Here is an 18,905-nt window from a genome sequence, read left to right on the forward strand (position 1 = left end):
ATTTGACCTCAATATCCCGGATCACTTTTTAATGAATACTTAATTACATGCTTTTACTAGGCATGTGATCAATTGCCTTTGTCTCGTTTAATGATGGTTTTGCTAGTTTACATCCTAATGTGTTAGATTTTCCTAAAGGTGGGACTGTATACTTGGACAGCAGAGTTGGCATTGCGCATTGTGTGAATTTTGTTCAGAGGCTTGGATTCTGAAATAATGTGTGGGTTAGAAGCACTGGAGACCTGATTTCCTATTCCTGTATGTGACAGTGGGGCCACGCCTGGTTTGCATTGGTGTAGACAGTGGTAGGATAATGGGAATATTTGTGCATATCTAGATTGATTAGATGTCCTTGGTGTACTTGTGTAGATTAGCCTCAGATGTGCATAACTTGGCTTTGAGTTAGTTTGGGTGTTAGCTTTGCCTAAGTGCTCATTCTTCAGTAGACCATTGTATATGTCCTAAAACAACATAGAATATTTTCTACTTGTGATATAACCATGGGAGTGTAAGTAGTTATAATTTCATGAAAACTGGGTTTATTTTTATTTTTATTTCTTTAATGTTTATGAGAGAGAGAGAGAGAGAGAGCGAGCGTGTGCGTGCACACGCATGAGCGGGGGAGGGGCAGAGTGAGAGAGGGACACAGAATCTGAAGCAGGCTCCCAGCTCTGAGCTGTCAGCACAGAGCCAGGTGCGGGGCTCGAACTCACAAGCCGTGAGATCGTGACCTGAGGTGAAGTTGGGCGCTCAACCCACTGAGCCACCCAGGCGCCCCAGTGGGATTTAATTTTGAATGGATTCACCCACAGTAGTGTCTGAGGCGTTGATGGAATTTGAACAGCCTCTGCCTTGATTACGTATAGAAGTCCTTAGTGGAAAAAGAGGAAGCAAACTTTTTTAAAAAACTGCATAAAATCTTTTTTTTTTTTAATGTTTGTTTATTTTGAGAGAGCACATGGCATACAAGTGGGAAGGGGCAGAGAGAGAGAGGGAGAGACAGAAGCCGAAGCAGCTCTGCGCTGTCAGCACAAAGCCCACTGTGGGGCTTAAACCCACAAACCGTGAGGTCATTACCTGAGCGGAAGTCGGATGCGCAACTGACTGTGCCACCCAGGTGTCCCTTTTTAAATTTCATTTATTTTTAATAAAACCACATAAAATCATAAATGACCAATGCAAAACCAGACCAGAGCCCTCTAGCTATCAGAGAAGAGGGTTATAATGATACCAAAAAAAATGGGCAGTTCTGGGTAGTAAAAGGTCTTAAAATGAATGGTACAGAAGAATGGAACAGAATCATTACATGTTAGTTAAATATGTAGACTGAGGAAGTACATTAAGCCATATGCTAAGGTGGGAAATGAGCTAAATGAGATTTCTGAGATCTGCGTGGAACTAATCCTTAGCATTGGTGGGGGTCACAGTTAAAATTTACTGAACTCTCTTGCATAACTTTCTTTTCCCCAATTAAAACAAACAAAACAAAAAACAAACCTCTGGGGAAGAGTTGGCCAAAATACAGATGTTTCTGTTTTTCCTCTACACATGTTCAGACTGATACAGGTTCTGTTTCCGAAATCGTGTAGTTTGGATGGGCTCCAGATGATGTAACAGGATCACTTTTAACCCCTCCCAGCTAGAGGGTGCGCAGACTTTCCTGTTAGGACTGGTACAGATCTCTTCTTATTGGGGACAGAATAAACACGGTTACTAGACGGTAATGTGGAAAATTAACAGTACTGTCTTCTGTGTACGAAGACAGAGCCCCGCTCTTGCGTACCTGTCTATGAAGTTTCCAGTTAGTGTCCATCACGCCCTGGGTAGGAATTTGCACAGCGTCATCTCTCAGTAGTCTGATTACCTCCACTTCTTTTCCCAGAACAGACGCGCTTGGTTCTGGATGGTGTGTGTTGGAGCACGTGCGTTCACATAGTTAATAGTTTCTTTCTCCTGCTCTTGTCTTTGAATTCAATTTATGCGCTCAGAGGTCTCTTGATTCCATAAACACCCGCCGAGCGGTTTTATGTAGCAGGCGTCGTTTTTGAGGGTTCGCTGGGTCCCGCTCTGGGGTTGGGTCAGGGTGGGTCTCAAGTCTCCCCTTTCTTGAAAGGGATCCTGTTTGCCCTTTCGCTGCTAACTCTCTCACTGGAGAAACCGCTGAGGCTTCCTGCTCGGAGGCTCACTGAGGGTAGACCTTGCCTTTTGGTCAGTACTATGCATATAGCTCTTGATGTGTTTGCTGACAGATGGCCTCACTTAGACTGCTCATGGATCGCAGCGTCTGCTGCTCCATAGCTTCATTAGTGTCTGTGGTCCCTGCATAATTACAGTGGCTTTTCAACTCCATCTTAAGAAGGTGGCAGAGGGGTGCCTGGGTGGCACAGTCAGTTAAGCGTCCGACTTCAGCCAGGTCACGATCTCGCGGTCCGGGAGTTCGAGCCCTGCGTCGGGCTCTGGGCTGATGGCTCAGAGCCTGGAGCCTGTTTCCGATTCTTTGTCTCCCTCTCTCTCTGCCCCTCCCCCGTTCATGCTCTGTCTCTCTCTGTCCCAAAAGTAAATAAACGTTGAAAAAAAAAATTTTTAAGAAGATGGCAGAGCATTTAGTTTCTATATTCTGAAGTTAATTTTGTAAGTTTGAGGCTCTTCTTAAACTCAAATAACTAGGACTCCTAAAAAAAATTCTGCATGTTTTCTGGATATGAATGAATAATGGTTGTACTTCAGGTTATTACAAGTTTGTTCCATGGATGATGAATATTTGACTGGTTTAGAATTCAGTGATGAAGAAATAAAATTCCGTTGTTGGAAAAGTGATCCCAGTGGGAAGACTGCTCTGGGGGGTCCAGGGGAGAGGTAATAGGCAGTGAGGCCCTGAAGAGGCATACTCATGTTGTGCTCAACGCAGTTAGCGTTTTCAACTCCATGCGTAGGCGTGCGGAGTCCACACTTAGCTGCAGACAGGTTTTCTGGGAGCAGCCAAAAGTTTTGCCCTTCTCTTGAATGACCTTTGCATCTTTAAGAGACTCCCTCCTGGGGCGCCTGGGGGGCTCAGTTCAGTGTCGGACTTCAGCTCAGTTCATGATCTTACATATCAGGATCGTGGGTTTGAGCCCTGTGTTGGGCTCTGTGCTGACAGCTCAGAGCTTGGAGCCTGCTTCTGATCTTTGTCTCTCTCTCTGCCCCACCCCTGCACGCGCGCTAGCTCTCTCTCTCTCTTTCTCTCTCTCTCTCTCTCACACACACACACACACACACATTCTCGCTCTCTCTCAAAACTAAGTAAACATTAAAAAAAAAAAGACTCCCCCCCTCTTCATCAAAATGAACCTATTGATGGTGGTCAAATCTGTACTCTGACTTTGGGCATTAAAAAAAAAAACCCAGTTCCACTATCATAACACTTGAAAAACCATTAAATGGTTTCGTTCTAGGGGTGCCTGGGTGGCTTAGTCGGTTTAAGGGTCTGACTTCAGCTCAGGTTATGATCTCACACACCAGGATCGTGGGTTCAAACCCCATGTCTGGCTCTGTGCTCACAGCTCAGAGCCTGAAGCCCGCTTCAGATTCTCTGTCTCCTCTGCCCCTCACCTGCTCACGCTGTGTGTGTGTCTCTCTCTCTCTCTCCTTCAAATAAACATTAAAAAGATAATTTAAAAAAAGGGTTTGGTTTTATTCACTGCTTGAAAAAAAAATGCTTTAAAAGTGAGGATTGCCCATTACGTGAATGTTTTCTAGTACAATTCTATTCTGTATGCATTTTGAAAGTTTATTTTGATGTTGCACGGTATCTTAAGATTTGGTTTTTTTGACACTGAGAAAATGCTAGTTGAAAGGGTTTGTTTTCATTTTTCTCATACTGTTTAAATTTAGCTTCCTGTGCATTTGTTTACCAAGTAAACTTTATTAGCATCATGCAAAGTGAATACAAACCCTTTTTCGTACATTATTTTATATGCTGCACAAATAGAATTAATAGTAAAATACGGTGTAAGAAGTTACAATTTTTTACTTTTAATTTTTTAAAATTTAAGTAATCTTTATACCCCATGTGGGGCTCGAATTTAGACCCTGAGATGAAGAGTTGCATGCTCTTCCGACTGAGCCAGCCAGGCGCCCCCAATTTTTTTACTTCATAAAGTTGCATAGGGAAGCTGCTGATAAATGAAACATGTTCTTTCAGAAATTTAAAGAATTAAAAAAATTTTTTTTTAATTTTATTTATTTTGAGAGAGTGGGGGCAGGGGCAGAGAGAGAGAGAGAGAGAGAGAGAGAGAGAGAGCTAGAGAATCCCAAGGGCTCCATGCTGCCAGCACAGAGCCCAGCCTGGGGCTCGAACTCATGAAACCATGAGAGCACCGCCTAAGCTAGAACTAAGATTTGGCTGCTTACCCAAGGCCACCCAGGTGCCCCAAGAATTTTTTTAAATTAAACTTTAGAATTCATTTTAGACCAGCAGAATCAGATGGTTGCATCTCTTTTATGTTACCAAATCCAAATAAACATTTGAGTACTTGTTTACCAATCAACTTTATTAAAATAAATGATAAAATCTAATATTCTGCCTATCATCATTTTAAGTTAGTGTGGTAACTAAGTTTTGTTTTTTTAAAACACTCTAGCGTTTTATTTATTTTTTTAAATGTTTATGTATTTTGAGAGAGGGGGCGAGAAAGCACGCACGAGTGGGGGAGGGGCAGAGAGAATCCCAGACAGGCCTCCCTCCACCCCGCTGTCAGCGCATAACCAGACGCGCAGAGCCGGACGCGGGGCTTGAAACCACCAACCCGGGAGATCGCGGCGGAGCCGCAGTGGGCGCTCAGGGGGCTGCCCTGCCCGATGTCCTCGTTGTTAATGGCAGTTCTGCTGGAGCGCAGTGCTCTGAGTTCCACCGCGCTTTGGGAGGAAGGAGCTGGAATGGGGCCCGCGGCGCAGCTCCCCCAGTCGGCGACGCAGACGCCGCCGCCGGTGTGCAAGCGGGAGCAGTCATCCAGGGTTTCTCGCGGTCGTGGTGGCTTGAAGTCCAGGAGCAAGGGGCCAGCACGGTGGTCTTCCTGCTGAGGTGTGTGCACTAGGGTCGAGGGCCGTCGCCGGGCTTGCGTGCCCTCCTGGCGCTCAGAGCTCTCCTTCCCGGTGAGTGGGAACCCGCAGGGCGAAGGTGTCCGCTCCCATAGTGTTGCCAGGTTGCGTGCTGTCGCCCAAGCTCTGAACAAGGTCAGCCCAGACCGGAGGTGTGGGAGGCGCCTTGGGGTATTGCTGCCGGCGCTTCTTATCTACCACACTTGATCGGACGTTTTAAAAAATAATCTTCAGGATGGGTGAATTATCATCTGAGGCCAAAAAAACCCCAACCAACCAACCAACCAACCAACCAATAAAACCACAGCTGAGGGTGGAACATAATTTCACGGGAAAAGTTTATACTGTTCAATAAAATGTCATGTTTTGTGAATAATATGAGGTGATAGGTGTTTCCTTTTGGGATACCATCAGATCAGCCATTATTTTGAAACCATCCAGTGGGTTAGAACATGGGCTTTTTGGTTCCACTTGAGGGTTTGTGTTCAAGACCATGGATTCCAATTAAAGTATAATACTCCTCATCCTCTAAAACTTGCCTCTTGTATTTTATCAAAAAGCCGTCTCATTCGGAGTTACTGAGCTTTAGATGAACTTAGGCGTGAACCCACGTGGAGAACGGCCGCAGATGAAGCGGAGCCTGGATTTCCTCGCACTGCCTTGTGTTTGGCTTAATTACAGTGTTGCTTCCTTTCCCTGCCCGAATGCAGTCTCCATTGTTACAGCCCATGCATCTGACTTTAGTAATTGGCTGTTGGTTGAGTTTTTGTTGGTTGAATTTACCAACTGGTGAGTTGTCTGAACTATCAAGTTAAAACATGGGTATGTGTGTAAAAATGCATAAACAAGGCAGCGAGGGAGACGAGTCCTCACAGCGACCGTCAGAACGTTGATGATGTTCTATGACCACAGTGTATTGTGTAGGCTCCGGGTAGCATATGAACGAACACTCGGGGAGCACTGCCTCACTGGGAGTTCACGAAAACGTTCTCAAACAATTTAACTTGAGAACCTAGTCTGTATCTCTTTCTTGAAAGGCCTATAAACATAGCTGCTCTTCTTCCTCTTCGTGAAATTGAGTAGTTATAAAAATGGGTTTAATCCATTGTAATCTATGTTATCTAAAAGTTGAATTGAAACAGTGAATCAGATCTTAGCCCTGTGATTCATACTCCCAAAATGAGTAATGTGGTTAGCAGGATATCCCTAGTTGTTCTCTGGACTTGGAAAAAAAAGGAAAAAGGTCCATGGTGATCCCTCCATTTTTGGTAGTGGAGTTGTATTAGGTCTGTGATGAGGCTTACAAGAAAAAAGAGCAGCTATTTCTGGAGCATTTCCTCAGGCCTGCAATTTGAAGCCATCATGGCAGAGTTGCTGAGTGAGTTGGTGATGACAGGCCAGCGCTCACTGCGGCCCCCGCCCTGCATGCAGCGAGCGTTCAGGACTGCTGTCCGTGCAAACCCAAGACCGGATACACCATAGAAGCTGGTTTCGGAGTTTTCAGGAAACTGTTCAGCATCCAAGAATACGGTGACTCCCCCCAGTCCCCGCCCCCTTGTAGTTGCGCACAATCAGGTCAGTCTTAGAGGCAGGACTCCAGACCTGTTGCTCAGGCTCCAGGGAGCAGATGCTGGCAGCTGTCTGTCCAAGGAACTGCGGTTCAGTGTGTACGACCCTGACACCTGTAGTCTGTGTTTGAGAGGAGTTCCTTTTGGGGATTTACATAAATTCATGGCTTACCTGTGAAAACCTTTTTTGTTTCTCTAGAATGTTGGGTTTTTTTTTAATGGTGATAGAAAGTAAAATGGACTCATTTGTGTTTTTTGGTCATCTGTGTGAAACTGAGTTAATTGAATGTTGGAAATTATATTTGATTAGATAACAGCAGTAATGAAGTGCGGACGAGTGAACTTCATTCTGCTCGGGATAAAATTAATAGCGGTTTTATCGTCAGGGCATTTCTAATTTGTGATTCTTACATCCTTTCTGCTCTTTGGTGTCAAACTTTTAAAACTTAGTAGGTTTTCTGTATTATAGCGCGATGTCTTAAAAAATTTAGGCATTGTTCCACAATATTCTCCACCTTATAAAAAAACATATTCCCACTGTTCTGGATTCAGTTTCAGGAAAATTTTAAATCATGGAGAAAAATGGATTTTAGTCCTACCTGTAATTTTATTTTATTTATTTTTGCAATACCTGTAATTTTAATTTCAAGAAAGCATCATCTGATAAAATCAGAATTATTGTTACAAGAATTGAAATCTGCTTTGAATTCAAATTCTTTGAAAGTGTTGACATTTGGAGCTATAATAATGTGGGATATTTGAGATGGTTTTCTATCATGGACATAATAAGAGATAAGTATTTCCTAACTTAGGGTCTCTGTCGGTCTCCCCTTCCCCCAACCCTTTATGCAAAACAGCCCATGACTGTCGACAGCACAGACTAAAAGGAAAAAGAACAGTGTTGTGGCAGGATGTCCCCCACATTATTAGGCCTGTTAAAAATGGCTCCCTAATCGCTGAATAATCGTTTTGAGTTTCACAGTTAGATTGTGTGAAGCAGTGAGCTTCAGAGCTGTGGCAGTTAGAATTCAGAGAAATATCTTAGTTTTGAGCCTAAACTGAGATTTTAGACATTTCTGTCTTTCGCTCAACGGTGACTTTTGGGAACTGCTTTTTGGATTTCGTCACCTGTGCACCTCTCTTTTCAGAATCTATTTAGATGAAATACAAATTCTCCTAGAGTGTCTTCCAGATTTTTCCTGGCCCCAAGTATGAAGTGGAGTCCCCTCTTCGGCCTCCTGTGGGCCTTGCGCTCAGGGAGTGGGGTGTCACTTACAGCCTCACCGGGTCCCCCGCTGAGCGGGCACATCGCCAGCACACACAAACTGCTCACCACCCAGTGTTGGGAATTGCTTGTAACTGTTTTTCCTAGTCGTTTCAGAAATACTGACTCCGTTTCCTCTGTTTGGCTGCCTTCTGGAGGCTCCAGCTCCGGTAACAAAAGAATCTCGAGCCCCGTGGTCTCTCCTCCGTGAGCAGGCAGGCATGTGGGAGCAGTTAGAGAAGGCGTGAGCCGGTATCTCCTTGACCCTCAGACAGCGCGAGCGCCCCGACTAGGCCATGCCAGGGACCCAGGAAAAGAAGAGGTTGCCGCGTTGGGGGTTTGTGGGGCAGCGTGGTCTTTGGTTGCTTGCAAGGACGGACAGGTTTTTATTCTGTACTAAGTCCCGAATCCTTTTGTTGACTTCGCTCTATTTGTGAATGGTTTGGTAACTTTACAGTGTGTGATTTCAGTAAAATCCTGCTTCTGGTTTAACAGCCTTTCCCTCTTACGTCAGTTCCCTGATTGCCTGCCACTCTGCACCACCCCCCCACCCCCCCCACCCCCCCCCCCCCACCCCCCCGCAATATTGCCAGGCAAAGGCCTGTCAGTTCAGCTCTCTGTCTCAGACACCCGGAGGGCCCAGTAATGGGCCAGTGGCCGCTTGAGTCACCCACTTCCGGAACCTTGGTTTTCTCCTCTGTACAAGTAGTGGATTGGAATGTGTGATTTGTAAGAAGTTGCCCAGCTTTCACATTCTGTGAAGGTAAATGAGAAAATTCATGTGAATTCTCAGGTCTTTATATAAATATTAAGTTAAGTATTTTCCGACGTGAGGTAGTTACAGTGATTTTCCATTTAGCATAAAGTGTACTAAGTTTACTATATAAATCACCACCACTAAGCAACACACTTAGTAATGTGGGAAACAAGAGGGATATACTTAGAGAAGGGATTTTTCTTATTGTGACTTAACGGGAGGAAAATGGAAAGTAAAAAAGCTTAAACACTGACATGAAGGGATTTAGGTAGAAATTAAGGTGGAAAATTGATATTTGCAGATGAAGGAGTTGGACACAAGAAGGCTGACTTTTCTAGATAAAGAATCAGTGATTAGTTTTGGGGTATGGTTTTGGTAAGAATGCAAACTGATTTTGAGAAATCCTGGTTCTCTTTGAGGAAGTACTAACATTTCACTACTTGTTTATTATCTGTTGAACTGTAAAAAAGATACTAGAGAAGGATTTGGAGATTTAAGCTTCCAGCTCTTTTTCATGTGTGTCTTCTAGCACAAACTGGGAGAGTTCTGTCATTATTCCTTAGAGCTAGAAAAGGGCTTTGTAGAGCTTTCTGAGGGAAGTGCTTTTAATTGTTGTCAGAGCCACAGCATAGCAGTATCAGACATTTTCCATGTCTGGGGATCTCTTCTTCACAGTCCGTTTTAATTTAGGACTGTTTTGATTGTCAAGTATAACTTAGTTGTTTTTTGTTTTTGTTTTTGTTTTTTTTTTTTATGCCCATTGTAGGCAGGAATACAGACTGCTGGTGTCATTTAGGGGCTTTGTCCATTCCAGGGTGTGGAAGAATGTTAATAGTTTGTGAGTTGGATACTGATTTGTATTAAGTTTGAATTTGAAAGAAAAACATTCAGAGAATTGTCTTTTTGAGTGTATGAAATTTGGTTTATGTACTACCTTTGATATTGCTGCTCTTACTGCTTTAAAGTTACAGTAGTCCTTTCTTGAATACTTGCGGTGTGAATATTCAACAAGAACACTTACCATGCCTTAACTCCTTTAATCTTCTGTGTAGTCTTGCAGGTGTAGGTATTACCGGCTTTAGGGGTGGGAGGTCTTCCTCGAAGAGGTGAGGAAACACAGATTCACCCATCCCGGCCTGTCATTCCATTGCATGAACTATTTCTGTTAAATCTATGTCTCTCTCTTTACGATCATAAAGTTTTTTTGTTTCTGTCCTACAAGTTTTTTTGTAGACTGGGTTAAATCTACACTGTATTTCCCATACAGTCTCATTCAATATTGAGTACTCGTTTGGGGACTAATAAACAACTTGTTGAACAAATATATATATGTATATATATTTCCCTAGAAAAAGAGATGTTTAATCTGGTTTTTTTTAATGTTTACTTATTTTTGAGAGAGAGCGCTAGTGGGGGAAGGGCAGAGAGCCAGGGAGACACAGAATCTGAAGCAGGCTCCAGGCTCTAAGCTGTCAGCCCAGAGCCCGATGCAGGGCTTGAACCCACGGACCATGAGTTCACGACCTGAGCCGCAGTCGGATGCTTAACCTACTGAGCCACCCAGGCGCCCATGTTTAATCTGCCCTTTAAGTACACACCAGCATGCTTCGGTTTCTTTACCGTGTTCCTTAAAAGAAATGACACCAGTAAGGATGAATTACTAGTATACAACAGCTTCCTGAGTGATTCTGATGTGTACATCTACTTATCAAATAGTTGTTAAATGAATTGAAAAAATTATTTATTTATTTTAGAGAGAGAATGAGAGCATGTGAGTTGGGGAGGCGTAGAAGCAGAGAGAAAGAGAGAGGGAATCCCAATCCCAAGCAGGCTCTGTGCTCAGCACCGAGCTGGACATGGGGCTCCATCCCACAACCCTGGGATCTTGACCTGAGCTGAAACCAAGAGTTAGATGCTCAACCCACTGAGCCACCAGGTGCCCCTGAAAAGAATATTTAGGTTTAGCGTGTACTTACATATTCTTTCATGTTATTAAACACAGACGTCACACTGTGAAATGGGTGAGTTTTCATTTTATGCACGTGCAAGTTAGCCCTTCCTCCTCTCTTGCCACCACCTCTGCTGCTGATTTCCACGTTCCTTTTATTGTTTCATGTGTATTTGTGATAGCGTATGTGAGAGTGCTGCATAAATTGTGGAGGGGCGTGTAAGTTCTCTTATTCCCTGCTTTGTTGATCGCTAAGAGCAGGTCACGTAGGAGGCGTTGGGGGAGGAGGTTGCATAGACCTCTTGCTTTATCTGAAGATCAGTGTTTTTGTCAAACAAGTTGCTTGTCAGTGCTTATACGTCGGATTAGAGTTTGATAAGGATTTCATTTAGGCTTGTGTTGCTCTGCTCTTACAAAGCAACTGAAAACAGTAGTTCAAATTACACTATTTATGATGACTTCCTCAGTGGATCTGTCCTCGTTGGGATGTCCTGTTTCTGGGAATGTTAAGCAGCAGGAACGGTTAAGATAGAGTGACCTTCTTCGTAAAGATGAGCACACGACTAAGCACGTGGGTAGGTTGGCAGGCACGTGGCGGAGGGCACCCCAGCACTGGTGGTCCCTGTTCCCATTGAGAGACTGCGTGGCCTCCTGGGCACCTTCTGGCTCCAGATCTGTGATCAAGAGTGGTAACTAACGCTGTTTGAACGCTGAAAGCAATGATACCAGACGAGTCAATTTAAAATAAAAACTGAAAATTCATGGCATTATAAAAGTTTTTCACACCCACACACAGATGATTTTTTTTCCCCCAGCTCTGCCCCAAATTAGTTCAAGTTCTATAGTTTTGTCATGATCTTAGGGTTGATTTATTTCCATGGCAGGGCAATATTTTATTATATAATTTTAAGCACAGAAAGAACGCTTTTATTTAGGGAATTTACCTATTGACATTTTAGGAACTCTGGTATTCTTTATGTTAAGACACCTGTTGTGTGAATTTGAAATGAGGTGTATTGATTTTACTAGGATGCCTATTTTTAAAATACAGAATAAGCTTCTGCTTTCAGGAATTCAGCCTAGTGTTTCACATGAGAGCGTGTGTATTGCAACATGATTTCATCTATTTTTGTAAAGAGCTGTTAATCACTTGGTGCCGCTCGGTCTGAGTTGTGTGCTGTGGATGGTCTCCATGAAGTCTCTTGATACAGCCTCTAGATTCTGCAGAAGTTTTTCCTATATTTTTAGCCCACTATGCTAGTGTGAAGCTGAATTATTTCATAGAAATATTTCGACACCAGAAGCTTACTTTCAGTAAAATCTTTATTGCACATGTTGCTCTACTCTTTGGCTCTACCTTTGGCTGAAAACTGCTCACTCACTTTCTCTTTCTCTTTGTCTCTCTGATTTTTTTTAAGCACACGGGCTTTTATTTAAAAAAGGAATTAGTATGTCCATTCTGCTTCCATTGTATTTTGATGTTTGAAGTTTTGCTGGATATTTGTTTTTGATGGGACTGTCATCTAACGCTTCTTGAATTATTCTGCAGGAGGGCCAGCACGGGGTGTGAACTGGAGTTCTTATGTGAAATGTGAGGCTGTGGCCTCTTGATCCAGGAGTGTTGCCAGCGGATCCGACGCCTGCTGTTTCCTAAGAATAGAAGTACTCTGCCTAATGATTGGAGTTCGAATCTGTGCTTATGACGTCCTCCAAGAGTTGGTCAGATTCTCAGATACACTGGCTGGTTTTGTATGTCTTTCGAGTGGACTAGCAACTGTGTCTTTGTAGGAGGAGGGACAGAATGTGCAGGATTCTTCAGAGAGCTCGGGAAGAGTTCCAGAGGACCAGTGGAGCCCGTACCCGAGACCCCTGTCCTCGCCCCATAGAAGGCACCTTCAGGTGCGGAAAGAAGTGTCTGTATTTCCGTGAACTGTAACCACTTGAAAAGAAACGTGTCATATGTATATACCATATACCGGGCTTGGGAACATAAGCGTTAGAAACCGTAGTATTGAACTGAGAAAACAGTACAGAAAGGTTACTGGAAAGCATCAAGAAGTGGGTTTGTCTGTGAGGCGTGAAAACCTGGCCGAAAACTTGAACCTGTTAGTTTGAAGTGTTGACAGTGAAGACAGCCTCCTAGGTCTGCATTTGATGGACAAGATGAGTCATACCTCAGAAATTCAGGATTCTCGTTCTCTGCTGCAGGCTGCCTTCTCTGTTTTTCTACGTTTTCTACTGGTTTGCTTATTCATTTTGTTCCTTATGCTTTTTAAAATTGGCAGTGTTTGGATGCCCGAATATTTTGGAGTCTTTCAGGACAAAAGTGGTTACAAAATCAGTGGTCCACTGGAGAGATCTAGAAGAGAAACTCCCCTAGGTAGTTAAGACAGGTCACTTAATAGAAATGTGGTTAGGTTGGCTTAGTCCAGTCAGTTACATCAAGGAACTAGTTTGCTTAGTTAAATCAGTGTAAGACGCATGCAAGTGATGTTCTTGTACATGTCTGTGCGACTGCTTGCCTAGAGATTGGGGCCTGCGGCCTGGCCCAGTCTCCTTTCTGGCCTCACTGCCCCCAGTGTGCACCACCAGAGAGCGTGCGTGTGCATTTGTGACTTCGCGTGGCACGATCCCTCTGCTGCCATCGGCGGTCTCCTCAGCCACTTCCTGTTGTAAGGCTCAGATGCGGCACTGATTTTTTTCCATAGCTTTTACTGACCGTGTTGGAACCTCCTTTCTCAAATTCTGGAGCATTAACTGCACTCATTTTTATCTCTGTAGCATTTCTTCGATTCTAATGTAGTTTTCACATGTGAGCCTCTGAAATGAGGGCACTTCTTTATTACAGTTTACGAACTGCTAGGTTGCGTGAAATAAGGTCCCCGTGTTCTGGGACCTACTGCAGACAGGTGAGGTTCCATGGTGCAGCTCCAGGCTCGAGCTGTCAGCACAGAACCCAACGTGGGGCTCGAGCTCACATACCATGACATCATGACCTCACCTGAAGTCAGATAGTTAACGGACTGAGCCACCCAGGTGCCCCTACCTTTTGAAATTATTAAATCCACTTGCTGAAATGAATCTAGTGCTCAAGGACATGAGCTACACCCTCTGTACTAAAGGAAGACAGCAGCGCCCCTGTTCACAAATGAGGGACTCCAGACCGAGTGACTGGGGCCCTGGTGGACAGGAAGCCAGGCAGAGTCCAGGGCAGTGCTGGGTCTCTGCCCCTGGGAAGGACCTTCAAGGAGGCAGGTCCCTTGTGGTGCTATTGTATTCTCAGTTTTAGGCTTTTGGGGAGGTCTTTTTTCCCTCACCATCCTTTTATTCTACCAGAGAATTACTCTAGAAGTCATTCAACAGCTGTTAACAATTTTATTACCTTGTGTTTATATTTAACGTTAGTTTCTCTGCCAGTCACAGCACGGGCTTTAAAAACCTGATCTTTTGGGGCGCCTGGGTGGCGCAGTCGGTTAAGCGTCCGACTTCAGCCAGGTCACGATCTCGCGGTCCGTGAGTTCGAGCCCCACGTCAGGCTCTGGGCTGATGGCTCGGAGCCTGGAGCCTGTTTCCGATTCTGTGTCTCCCTCTCTCTCTGCCCCTCCCCCGTTCATGCTCTGTCTCTCTCTGTCCCAAAAATAAATAAACGTTGAAAAAAAAAAATTTAAAAACCTGATCTTTTAAGTAAAAGAAAGAATAATAGTCATGAAAAAAGAGAAGGAAACCATTAACTGTTTAGGTTTTAGAAGTTACTTTGAATATCTTGTGGAATTGGGGTAAAATAAAGCTTTAGAAAAGTTTAAAAAACTTTGAAAGCATCCTTGTGAGTTTTCCAAGTGTTTATTTAGAATAAATAATACAGAGTCTACATTAGAAATGAGAATTTGGAATGTTTTTTAGTTGTAAGTTCTAGCCATCTCGTGACAAAAGAAAGTAATGGGGTGTGCATGCACTCGGGACACTGTGTTGTTTCTTAGTTTACGTGTAAGACAGATCGCAGCTTTGATCTCTACACTGCAAGGAAATATCCTGAGTTACCTGTAAATACCTGGTTCGTGGCTTTTTAGGAGTCTAAGAGCACCACTGGTTTGAAAGCGGAACTTAAGTGTAGGTTTATATCCACCTGTGTTTCTGCAGAGAGCGGACAGGTTTGGATTCACTTTTATCTGTCTGGAAAATCTGGTGTAATAGATAAGAACCGAACAAACCAGGCCTACAACTCAGTCCTCCGTGGTTCAGCGGTGGTCGGTATGATGCAGTGGGTCCTGCGTGCTTCCCGTGCACCACATGTTAGGGTTTCTGGATGCCATTGCTGCCAGGTTTAAGGATCCCATGAGGGTGACAAGACCTAATTGGTATCAAATTTGGGGTTGCCAGACAGTACTGGAACCGTCACAGATGAATTTGGTTTGCCCTTTTCAGTACTATCTTACTGTTCTCCCCGGGCGCCTGGTGGCTCAGTCAGTTAAGCGTCCAGCTCTTGGTTTCGATCTCACGGTTTTAGAGATTGAGCCCCGTGTCCAGCTCCACGCTGACAGTGCAGACCCTGCTTGAGACTCTCCCTCTGCCCCTCTCCTGCTTGTGCTCTCTCTCTCTCTCTCTCTCTCTGTCTAAATAAACTTTAAAAACAAATGCTACCTTGCTACTCTCTGGATACTGTTCTGCTCACCAGTGCCTGCAACGTCTGTATTCAGTGTTTGCCAGGTCCCCACTTAAGAACAGTCCACTTTTTTTTTTTTTTTTTTTTTTTAATTTTTTTTTTCAACATTTATTTATTTTTGGGACAGAGAGAGACAGAGCATGAACGGGGGAGGGGCAGAGAGAGAGGGAGACACAGAATCGGAAACAGGCTCCAGGCTCCGAGCCATCAGCCCAGAGCCTGATGCGGGGCTCTAACTCCCGGACCGCGAGATCGTGACCCGGCTGAAGTCGGACGCTCAACCGACTGCGCCACCCAGGCGCCCCAAGAACAGTCCACTTTTAAAAACAAATAAAAGTTGTATTTTTTATTGCACAAGTGGTGGAGGTTCAATAAAGTGGGGAAAATTAGAAAAACAGGCAAAAAAAAAACCCTCAAGTAAGTTACTTATGATCTCACTACCCACTGATAACATTTGTCTGTATTTTCAGACTCTCTGTACTGTGTCTAGTAGTCCTTGGACGTGATCAGATGGCTGCCCAGTGAAGATACAACTATTGGGCTTGCCCTGGTGGCAGAAGATAGAACCTGTTTGAACAGGACATTTTCACTGCTGTTTGTGGCATTTTCGTGGATTGCCTGGTGTGTCTCCATATATTGCTATGTAGTTTTTGTTACATTTTGAAGTGAGTTTTTTTTAAGTTGTCCAAGTGACCACTGTGGGCAGAACATGGTCCTGTGGGACTTGAAGGGACGCTTTTGGACTAATTGCGTGAAGAGAGAATGCACCTTTCTGGGGGATAGTTCAACACCATGATGGTCCTGTGCAGGGACCTGAGGCTCTCACTGCACATACCTTCTCTGGGCTAAATATGCAGGAAAGTGAGGGTAGAGGGGCCGCGTGGGGTCGGCTCCCCTGCAGCCACTTGCCGAGAAGGAGAAGCAGTGTGCCCACGTCCTTCCACAGAGCTTGGCAGTGTCGCTGTAGCGTCCCTCGTCTCGTGTCTGTCAATAAGTCTCAGATGTTTTGGTCTTCGGCCAACTGCAGTATTGTCCACCAGCATTCTGGCAACTTTGAAATGATGGGTCAGTGCTCACTTATCTTGCGTGGCACTTTGTGGATGTAGAATCTGATGAAGCCTGAGTTAGATGATGTATTTGGTTATTGACGGTTTGATCCTCCTCTCTTCCTCCTTTGAGGTGGCGTTCCCGAGAGTAGGGGTTCCCTTGGCTATTTTTATTTCATCAGATTCAGAATGTTGATAGAACATTTATGTGTGCATGTATGTATTTATTTGTAAATGTTTATTTTGAGAGAGAACAAGCAGGGGAGGAGCAGAGAGAGGGAGAGAGAGATTCCCAAGCAGCCTCTGCACTGTGAGCACAGAGCCAGATGCCGGGCCTGATCTTACGACCCTGAGATCATGACCTTGAGCTGAGATCCAGAGTTGGACAGTTAACCAACTGGGCCACCCAAGAGCCCCTATTTATTTTTTTAGAAAGATTTTTACTTTATTTCTAAAAAATTTTTAAGTTTATTTTTGTAAGAGAGAGAGAGAGGCAGACTGCGAGTGGAGGAGGGGCCAGGAGATAGGGAGACAGAATATGAAGCAGGCTCCAGGCTCTGAGCTGTCAGCACAGAGCCCGACGCAGGGTTTGAACTCATGGACCACGAGATAATGACTTGAGCTGAAGGCGAATGCTTAACCATCTGAGCCACCCCGGCGTTCCAGAAAGATTTTATTATTTGTTTTCTTTTTTTTTTTTTAATTTTTTTTTTCAACGTTTATTTATTTTTGGGACAGAGAGAGACAGAGCATGAACGGGGGAGGGGCAGAGAGAGAGGGAGACACAGAATCGGAAACAGGCTCCAGGCTCTGAGCCATCAGCCCAGAGCCTGACGCGGGGCTCAAACTCACGGACCGCGAGATCGTGACCTGGCTGAAGTCGGACGCTTAACCGACTGCGCCACCCAGGCGCCCTTGAAAGATTTTACTTTAAAAAAAAAATTTTTTTTTAATGTTTATTTTTGAGAGAGAGAGAGAGAGAGAGAGAGTGAGAGAGTGAGGGAGGTGCATAGAGAGAGAGGGAGACACAGAACTTGAAGTAGGCTCCAGGCTCTGAGCTGTCAGCACAGAGCCCGATGTGGGGCTCGAACCCACGAACCGTGAGATCATGACCTGAGCTGAAGTCAGTCGCCCAACCGATTGAGCCACGCAGGCACCCCGGAAAGATTTTACTTTTAACATCTACACCCACCCTGGAGCTGGAGCTCAGATCCCTGAAATCAAGAGTCACGTACTCTGCGCATTGGACTGGGGCTGGGCTCCCTACTGATAGAACCTTTGAAGGGTGACAAATTCTTATACATGCAAATCTTTTTTTGTATGTATTTCCTTAACGGAAATACATCTATCCAAACTGTATTTTCTTTCATGTGCTTGTGATCATAGTGTGAAATTTCATTTTCTCTACCTTGATGAGATTATGAAACATTTTTCAGTCCACGTAGAGTCTTTATGTTGCCCCTCTTAATGCTTTGGGATTCACTTGGGAGATGTATCTGGGATTTTGAGGATTGTGTGAGGAGGTTCTACACCAGTGCCCCCCAGCACTTCACCCTACACACCTTGACGTTCTGCTTGGACTTGTGTCCAAACCCGCTATTTTCAGAGCCCCCTAAATTATGCCGTTGCTATGAAATGAGCCTGGGAACCTTTCCCTGAGAGGAGTTATCTCCTGGCTGAGCGCCGGTCTCCACGAGTGGCTTCTCTGGAGGAGCCCCTGCCCCTTTCTTGGCTGCCACGCTTGTGTGCCGGCTGTCAGAGCCTGGATCTGCCCATGGCGTTTGTGGATCTGGAGAGTCCGCTGAGTTGCACAGAGATCTTTTCTTTGAATTTTCCTTGTTTGCAGGCTCACTGCTGAACTTCTTTGAGATGAAGTTGGTTGCAGTTGTTGGGAGACAGAATTGAAAATGTGATTCAAGAGACTATTAGGAGTTTCACCAGGTCTTCGGCTGTGAAAGAGAAACATCCAGTATTCTGCATGATTAACTTACTTGCCTGTGAAATCATTTTTTTTTTTTTTGACTGTGGTACAAAACACATAGATACATACCATAAAATTTCCCATTTTTTTTTTTTAATGTTTGTTTATTTTTGAGACAGAGAGAGACACAGCATGAGCAGGGAAGGGGCAGAGAGAGAGGGAGACACAGAATGTGAAGCAGGCTCCAGGCTCTGAGCTGTCAGCACAGAGCCCGACGCGGGGCTCGAACTCACAGACCGTGAGATCATGACCTGAGCCGAAGTCGGACGCTTAACCGACGGAGCCACCCAGGTGCCCCTAAAATTTCCCATTTTTATATTCATTTTTAAGTGTACAGTTTGGAGCCATTAAGTATGTTCATGAGATTGTGCAGCCATCACCAGTGTCCATTTCCAGTTTGTTGGTAACCCCACAAACTGTGCATGTTAAACAGCAACTCCATTCTCCTTTCCCCCAGCCCCTGGTGGAAACCTGTTCTTCTGTCTCTATACACTTGGCTGTTCTCTGCACTTCATAGAAGTAAAAAATACAATATTTGTCCTTTCGTGTGTCAGACGTTGATTCTTACAGCCGAGCAATACTCATCGTGTGTATGTCCTTTT

The 18,905-nt window shown here is 44.5% G+C and overlaps 1 protein-coding gene and 1 long non-coding RNA gene across 9 annotated transcripts in view; one reads left to right on the forward strand and one right to left on the reverse strand.

Moving 5' to 3' along the window:
- The window catches only part of YAP1 (Yes1 associated transcriptional regulator), a 113,351-nt gene that overhangs the window by 12,794 nt on the left and 81,652 nt on the right, over positions 1-18,905 (forward strand). The window lies entirely within an intron of this gene.
- Positions 13,928-14,398, reverse strand: LOC122482884. The gene is made up of 2 exons (XR_006297235.1): positions 14,289-14,398; positions 13,928-14,055 (listed from the first exon to the last, which is right to left on the reverse strand). It is a non-coding gene; the product is annotated as an uncharacterized LOC122482884 (long non-coding RNA).

The sequence above is a fragment of the Prionailurus bengalensis genome, chromosome D1 (genome assembly GCF_016509475.1).
Source record: "Prionailurus bengalensis isolate Pbe53 chromosome D1, Fcat_Pben_1.1_paternal_pri, whole genome shotgun sequence".
NCBI lineage: Eukaryota > Metazoa > Chordata > Mammalia > Carnivora > Felidae > Prionailurus > Prionailurus bengalensis.